This window comes from Delphinapterus leucas, chromosome 7 (assembly GCF_059928025.1).
Source record: "Delphinapterus leucas isolate spDelLeu-1000000601 "Yukka" chromosome 7, BTC_Dleu_Yukka2, whole genome shotgun sequence".
Classification (NCBI taxonomy): domain Eukaryota; kingdom Metazoa; phylum Chordata; class Mammalia; order Artiodactyla; family Monodontidae; genus Delphinapterus; species Delphinapterus leucas.
This window is the reverse complement of record NC_143135.1, coordinates 42,322,365-42,329,939: the sequence shown is the minus strand read 5'-3', so window position 1 is coordinate 42,329,939 and position 7,575 is coordinate 42,322,365. Positions and strand designations below refer to the sequence as shown.

The 7,575-nt window shown below is 50.4% G+C and overlaps 1 protein-coding gene across 8 annotated transcripts in view; it reads left to right on the top strand.

The window, feature by feature from the left end:
* Window positions 1-2,873: 2,873 nt before the first annotated feature.
* Window positions 2,874-7,575, top strand: part of BMAL1 (basic helix-loop-helix ARNT like 1) — a 106,387-nt gene continuing 101,685 nt past the window's right edge. For 4 of the 8 annotated variants that reach the window (XM_089915132.1, XM_089915128.1, XM_089915127.1 and 1 more), the window contains exon 1: window positions 2,876-3,003. The gene's annotated coding sequence lies outside the window, so the exon portion shown is untranslated. Of the gene's footprint in view, window positions 3,004-7,575 lie in introns of all 8 variants that reach the window. The other 4 variants (XM_022555710.3, XM_089915129.1, XM_022555707.3 and 1 more) reach the window with 2 other exon arrangements.

Here is a 7,575-nt window from a genome sequence, read left to right as displayed (position 1 = left end):
TACTTCAACCTTATTGGTGGCCAGAGAATTGGAAATTTGGTATTCTAGAAGGTACAAATAAAAGGGAAGCAGGTACCTGAGAAAGATGGAGGTGTTTGGGATCTCCAACAAAGAGAAACAAGGGAAAACATAATTACATATGGAAGAGCAGGTGCATGTGAGAACAAATAGTAGTTTGGCCACTGAGGGTAGGAAACGGCAGAGTGATAAACTTTAAAAGAGGAAAACCAAGGTATGGAAAGTAGAACCACATCATCTCAGGGGGGAAGAGTCCTGAAAGATAACTATTCCAACCCCATTCCCACCATGTGGTCATCCAGTTCTTATTTGGACAAGTTCTGTGACAAAAAACTCAACTTATCAAGGCAGAAGAAGCTCTGTTTTTTAGAAGATTCTTCATATTGAGTCATTCTAGAATTTCTACCCACAGGGGTCCCCCTTCCACCCTGTGGGGCCCTGAAAAATAAGTCTAATTTCTTTTCTATTTGACAGCTCTTCAAATTTATGAAGACAGTTACCTTGTACCCCTGGGGCGAAACCCTCTGCTTCCTTTAATATTTCCTAGTAAGACATAGTTCCCAGCCTTGTTACATCCTGGTCCCTTTTCTGTGCATAGTTTTTCTTTGCCAAGCCTTGATTGGAGACAGTATTCCACGTGCATAATGACAAACACTGGGCAGCATTGTAACCCCACCATGCTTTACATGTTAGACTTCTATCGATGCAGCCTAAATCAGCATTATTTTGGCAGCCACACTTCACTGAGGACTCAGAGTGAGTCACCTAAGACCCTTTAGTCTTACTCTTACATGCATCTGCTAAGATACCTCTGCCCCCAGCTGCCTTTCAGCAGTTGATTGTCCAGGGCAGGACTCCCCACATTTATCCCTGTTAGAGTCAGCCCATTGCTCCAACACTGCATTTGGCTTATGTTACATAATGGTGTCTCTTTCCCTCCTGGCTTTGTGTTTTCTGGAAATTCGGTGCAGACCCTCTGGGTTTTCATTCAGAGCACTGTAATAAAAGTCCCGAAGTCTGGGCCATGGAGAGAGCCTTCTGCCATCCTGATGGTAACTGGTGTGGTCTAAAGGTTTTGAAGTCGAAGGAACCTGGTTTGACTTGTGGCTTTGAGTCAGCTGGTTAAACTTTGAATTTCAGTTTCCTCATCTGTAAAATGGGATTGTGTGGATTAAGGGGGAAGATGCAGGGAAAGCACTTAGCATGCAGTAGATGCTGCACAAATATCTATTACCTCCACCCTTCCTTCAGGTCAGCAAGGATTCATTAATCAGCATCTTTAGGTGATGGTTACTTAACAGTTATTCGTCCAATTAGTTATATTAGAATCCAGGCTTATATTTCTTCATCTTGTCCACAACATCTCGTCAAGTACATTGTTAAAATCCCACTTACATAGTGTGGTCTCTTCATGAAATCAGGGCAGAGAAAGAGTAAACAGCAGTCAGATTCTACCTGCATGTAAACTTAGGAAAAGTAGTAAGCTACCAATGAAGTTGGTTAACCTTGAAAACCGTCAACATTCAGACCCCAAGCACATACTGGGCAACCACTATGTGCTTGGCAGTGAGCTGGGGATGGGCTACAGTTTTACAATGTTTTAAATGCAGCATCTATGTTCAAGGAGCAAGGCTGGAATTCTAGAGTCATAGGGGCTAGTCTGGCTCACAGGACTGAGTGATTTAGATCTGTTTGTTCATATATCCAGTCAACAAACATGCACCCTCCCCACACTTCCATTCCTCCCCCCCCCCCCCCCCCCCCCGCTCCTTAGGTACTAAAGGGGAGTGGCGAGTATAACAAAAAAGACAAGGTCCCTGTATTCAAGGAGTTTAACATCTAAAAGGGTTGGGAGTTCTTTGAGCTAAAGGCCCTCTGTTAAATGCTTGAGATGCAAAAATAAGACAGATTCTCCGTCCTCTCAGTACTAAAGTTGTCTCTTGTTATGAAATGTTTATTTTCTGTAACTATTTGTTTCCTTCCGTCTCACTCACTGGACAGCTTTTCTACGGTAAAGACTAGAGCCACCGGGAAGTTGTCTGCCACACAATAGGTGCGGTCACTGAATGGAATTGCTCCAGGCTTGAGTTTCCGCTTTTGAACAAGAATGACAGCTCCAGTGGGATGCTTAGAGGTCAGGACGAATGAAAAGAACGTAAGAACACTTGGATGGAAAAGCCTTCTGGAAATACTAAGTATTTTTTCTCTCGTTTGGACTTTGGCAAACCAAGATGTTTTGGGAAGGGTCTGGCACTCTGTGTTCCTAAAATTGGTCTCCTAGATGGAGTTGGAGGAAGGGGAGTGAGGGAATGTTGCTTTCGTCAGGATGTCCCGAGTGAAAAAGGGCGAGGGGGAGTAAGAGCCCTGAGCCAGAAGCAAGTCAGGGACCTAGAGAAAAGGGACATCGCAGGCGACTGCAAGGAGTGCGGCGTCTGCACCCGCAGTGGCCAAGGCTAGCGGGAGACCTGAGGGGAGAGAGGACAGGGGCGAGGAAATCCAGGGAAAGCGCGCGGATTGGTCCTCTCCTTGGGGCGTGCGCTTCTGTGCGCCAAGCGATTGGTGGCGGGAAAGTAGCAGGTAAACCGGCCCCCGCCGCCTCGCCATTGGTCAGCGGCCTCTCTAGCTGCCACACAACTGGCCAGCAGGCCGCCGAGCCGCGCGCGGATTGGCCGGGGGCGGCCGCCCAGACCGGCTCCCTTCGGGCGCTAGGATTGGCTGGCGGGAAGAGGCAGGTATCCGGGCTCCGCGACTCCTCCATTGGTGGGCGGGGAAGGGGGGGTTGGGCACAGCGATTGGTGGGCGGGGGGCCGGGCCTGGGCCGGCGGGGAGCGGATTGGTCGGAAAGTAGGTTAGTGGTGCGACATTTAGGGAAGGCAGAAAGTAGGTCAGGGACGGAGGTGCCTGTTTACCCGCGCCGGACTCACCGCCGCCGCCGCCGCGGGATCCGAGTGGGGGCGCGGGTGCGGGCGCTCCCGGCGAGCCACGGTGAGTGTCGGGCTGGCCGCGGCCAGCGGCGCGGCCGCGGGCACCCCGTCGGGGCCGTTAGCACCCTGGCAGGCGCGGCGCCTCAGCCGCCGCCCGGGGCGCAGCCCGGCCGCCGGGGAGCCCTGACCGACGTGCCCGCTGCCGGCCTTAAAGGGCCCGTGCCCGCTCCCTGCCCCCACCCGGGCCGCGGGGAGGCTGCGCTCCTTAAAGGCGCCGCGCCCGTCCGCCCCCATCCTCACTCGCGGGGGTTGGCGCTGCGGGGTAGAGCGGGCAGAGGTGCCGCAGGCGCCCTTAAAGGGACCGGGAAAGAGTCTGCGGGAATACCCACCTCCCCTCTGCGGGCATCGCTACCTGACCCGGGGGGTGGCGGGGAGAGGAGGTAGGAGCAGCCAGCTGCCTCTTAAAGGAACAGCTCCACCCTTTGGGAGCAGTGACCCGGCTGAGGGCGAGTCCTAGGATGTATCCCTGGAAGGTTCGGGGACCCCCGAGGCGACCATCCTTGACGGCTGCACCCCAGGGGCGTTGGGCGAGAGATGCTGCTTCTGCTCTTCCTCCGCCTCCTCCACTTCCCTTTCGGGAGCCTGCGGGGCTGGGTGGGGGCGGGGAGGGCGTCTCCGCCGGGCTTGGGGAGTCCGAGCCCCCCGTTGCCCCTTCGGCCCTGTCGCGGGTGCTGCCGCTGCACCCGGGTATTCCCCGCCGGAGATGCGGCCGACCCCAACCTGCGAACTTTCGTCCGGCCTGCGCCATCTGGGTCCTGGGCAGCCCGGGGAGGATCCCCCTTGGGTCTGCGAGCAGGTGCTCCACGGCACGGGGATGTCGCCCGGCGCCCAGGTGTGGGCCCGCCGCCCGCCCTGGAGTCCTGGAGACCGCAGCGAGGCTGGGTTTAGCACGGGGTTTGACAGATGTCAAAGAAAAAGCTTCCCGCTCACGATTGCCGGACGTTGACAGCCAAGAGAGCTCTTGTTTGCTCAGAGGAATAAGTGGAAGAATAGAAATTAATGCCGACCTTGTGGGGCTCGAGTCAGTCACCCCGAGGGGTCGTGGGAACCGGCTGCGGAACCGAGGGCAGGCGCGGGGGAAGGAAAGGCTGCACTGGACATGGGCGTCTGTTGTCAAGTTTGTGCGGGCCGGTGGGGTATCAGGCTGTCCCCCCTCACCTCACCTTTCCCATCTTCTTTTCCCTCCCCTGCCTCGGCCCCTTCCGAGTCACCTAGTGTTGTTTTGGCACTTTTGCGCGTGCTGTCTCCTCTCCCTGCTTACATAGCTACTCCTCGGCAAGGAATTATTAGCCAAGTTTTATCACTCAGCTTCCAGAAATTAGATTCGAAGAAGCATTTCTTGACCGTACGTGTATTTCCAGGATCTTCGTTTTTTAAAAAATCCATAAAAGCTGCCCATTAGCTGCATCTAGTTTCAGACAGTGCCTTCTTGTCATTTGTCCTCCTGACATCTGCTGCTGTTCCTTCCTTTAATCTATTTTTATATGACAACTATTATTTTAATTCTTCTTGTCTCATTGATATCAGGATCTGTCAATTGGGTTGGTGGAGTTTTTAATTAATGTACTGGTTGAATCATGAGCTTAAAATAATCATTGCTGCTCCTGAGCAGTTTTGAATAATCTCATGCTCTCCGTGCTTGCAAGATTTTAAAAAGAAAAAAAAAATCACTGCTGTTAAATTTGATTTCCATATCAATGAAACTCTAAAATATTTTTTTAACACAAAATTGAATCTTTCACTCCATGCTCTGTTACTGAATTCACTTTACTAATAAGTCTTTAAAACACTTTGTTGAACATATTTAGAAGGCTTTAAAATCTCCTGGGCAGGATTTGAAATTGTCTGTATTATCTAAAGCTGGATCTGTAGGGGCATTTTTGGTTTTGATTGTAGATGTAGCCAGTGCATAATAATAGTAAGTTAAAACTATGGTTAAATTTATACCTTATTCCAACCCCTAGAGTTTAGAAAGAGGGAAAGAGAAAGGAGCAGGTGTGGTAGAAGAGCACTTGTTTGAGAGAATCTCCTGGTTCTAGCCCAGACTTGGGCTTTCATGGCTGTGCTACTTGGGGCAAGTCCCTGAACCTTTCTGAGTTCTACTTGCCTCAGGTGGAAGGTAAGGCAGTTGAACTAGGTGATCTCAGAGGTTCCTGCTGCTCTAAAGTTCTGTGCATCTCTAAATATTTAATACAGCTGAATTCAGGTTGGTATTTACCTGCTGGAGCCTCCAGAATATCTGAGCTGAAGTCCTATTTTCTTGGGAAACTTAAACAGATCAACAGATGGTGTTTTAAAGAATCCATTTCAAATGATTTATAAAATGATGACTACTCAGGAATTTGTCTGCTATTTGCAGAAGAGGTTCGCCTACCACAGAGAGGAAAAGGAAGTGGCCCTACTTTCAGATTTATCACTCCATACCAACGATCTCTACGCAGTTTATATACTAAACAATGGACAGGCACTGTAGAAAGACTTGTTAACAAAATGCATAAGCATATGTAAAAACGAAATATTCTGTATCTCTCTTTGGTATAAGGGTTGCCTTCCTTCTATGGGCTTTCTTCTATTTATGAGTCCATCAACTCATGGTGGTTGGAGAAAGTCAAATATTAAAGAAACAGTTTCTGCCCCATATGATGTTACAGTCATAGGTAGTGATTTTCGTTAACATCGTGATAGCAGTTGCAGGGAAGTAATTTTTTATTTCCTTTTTAGACCTCGAGGTTTAGTTAGGAGCCTGGAAATACAGGTATGTCACCCTTCTCCACAGTCTTTTCTCTCATTGCCACTTCATCATAATACCCAGACTTGCCCCAGACACCCACCCTGGCTTTTCTCCTCCCTCTGTCTCTAAACAAGACCTGCTCTGACTTAAGCTCCCTCAGCATCTCTTCCTTCCGGCTCAGAATGTCTTGTCCCTTTCCCCCATCTCTCCTCTTTTCCTCCCAGTTTGGAAAAAGCAAGTGAATTTCTCCCCTGTTCCCTCTTCTTAGACCCTCAATTTGGGCAGGAGCCTGGTATCTGGTAGCAGGACCTGGGACTTGGGTTGGGTGGTGTGTCCTTGGACAAGTGCTAGACTCCTCTGACTGCAGGCTCCTCCTCTGTGGTGTGATGAAGGAGCCTGCCTCCTACAGTCCCTGTGAGCATCAGGGGAAATGATGTGGGTAAAACGCCTGGCACACAGGAAGCCCTCCCTCAGTGTCTGCTGACACTCCCTCTCAGTGCTGCCAGGGTCCTGTCGGTCCTGTCACGGGAATATCCTTCGTGCTGTTTGCCCTCAGTCTCCTTACCAACCCTAGAAAAGCCCTTGTCTTGATTGAGGAGGGAAGGATGGAAGGGGAAGAAACAGGCCTGCTGTGGGCCACTGTGCAGTGGGCAGCTTTCATGTGTCTGCACTTGGTGCCCCTGGGTCCCCTGTCTCGCTCCCCTCCCTGCCTGGCAGCCTCTCCCAGGGCTGTGAACGGTCACCCCCTCCACTCTCATCGGCTCCACTCTTAGCTCCTGCACCCTCTCTACTATCCTTCTTCATACTTCATCTCAAATATCTGAAAAAACTTTAAGTCTTGAATCCCAGGGCCTCATTCCTAGTCCTAAATTGTTGTTCTTGGCCCTTTTGCAGCTTATACCCACCTGTCTTTCCCTCCTTTTTGAAATCTTCTCCTCCCTCAGCCTTTAGGTCACATTGCTTTCTTGGTTTCCTTCCTGCACACCCTAAAAGTAGGTGTCTTTTTGGGCCTCTGCTCTTCACACTAGCCCAGTGGGCTCAGGTCCCCTTTCCAGTCCTGATGTGTCTCTCCTGCTTCAGCTGCTAGCAGGTCCATTGTAGACATTCACGGCAGCCTATTGCCAGCATCCGTGGCCTTGGAGTTACAGGTTGCAAACTGCTTGCAAGCATGGTCTCATTTCATCCTCATGACAGCTGTACCCCTTCACCATCAGGCTGTCCTGAGAGGGACTTTGGTTGGGTGGTTAAAAGCCCAGACTTTGGAGCCAGATTTTATATCGTAACTGTTTCTTACTAGGTTTATGACTTGTGGTCAAGTTGCTTTGCTCTCTCTGTCTTGGCGTTCTCATCAGTAAGACTGGAATCACTTTAGTCCTTACCTCAGAGTGTTGCATTGTGGATTCAATGAGTTAAAGAATTAAAAATACATGAAGCTCTTCATGGAACATAATAAACGTTCATGGATGTTAGCTGTCAGTCTTGCTGCTCCTTCTTGCGTCTCCACACGCAGCCCGCCTGGCTGTGTGCACTGGACTGTCCAGTCAAGCTGAAGAGCTGTCCGCTCCCTGGACCAGCCCTTGGCCCGTTCTATGCCTCAGCCTTCTCTCATCCAAATCCTACTCTTCTTTAAGACCCAGCTCAAATGCTTGGTCCTCCTGGAGCTATTTCTTCATTTTGTTTTTCTTCCTCCCCACGCTGGGCGGCAGTGTCCCCAGCCCTTGATCTAGCTCTAATTATTTTAGGTACTGCTGCATCCCATATCGTGTTGGGCTGTCTCTGGGAATATCTTACCTGCTGGTTCCAGGCCAAGCACTTTGTGGGGAGTTCATCTTGGTTTCCCCA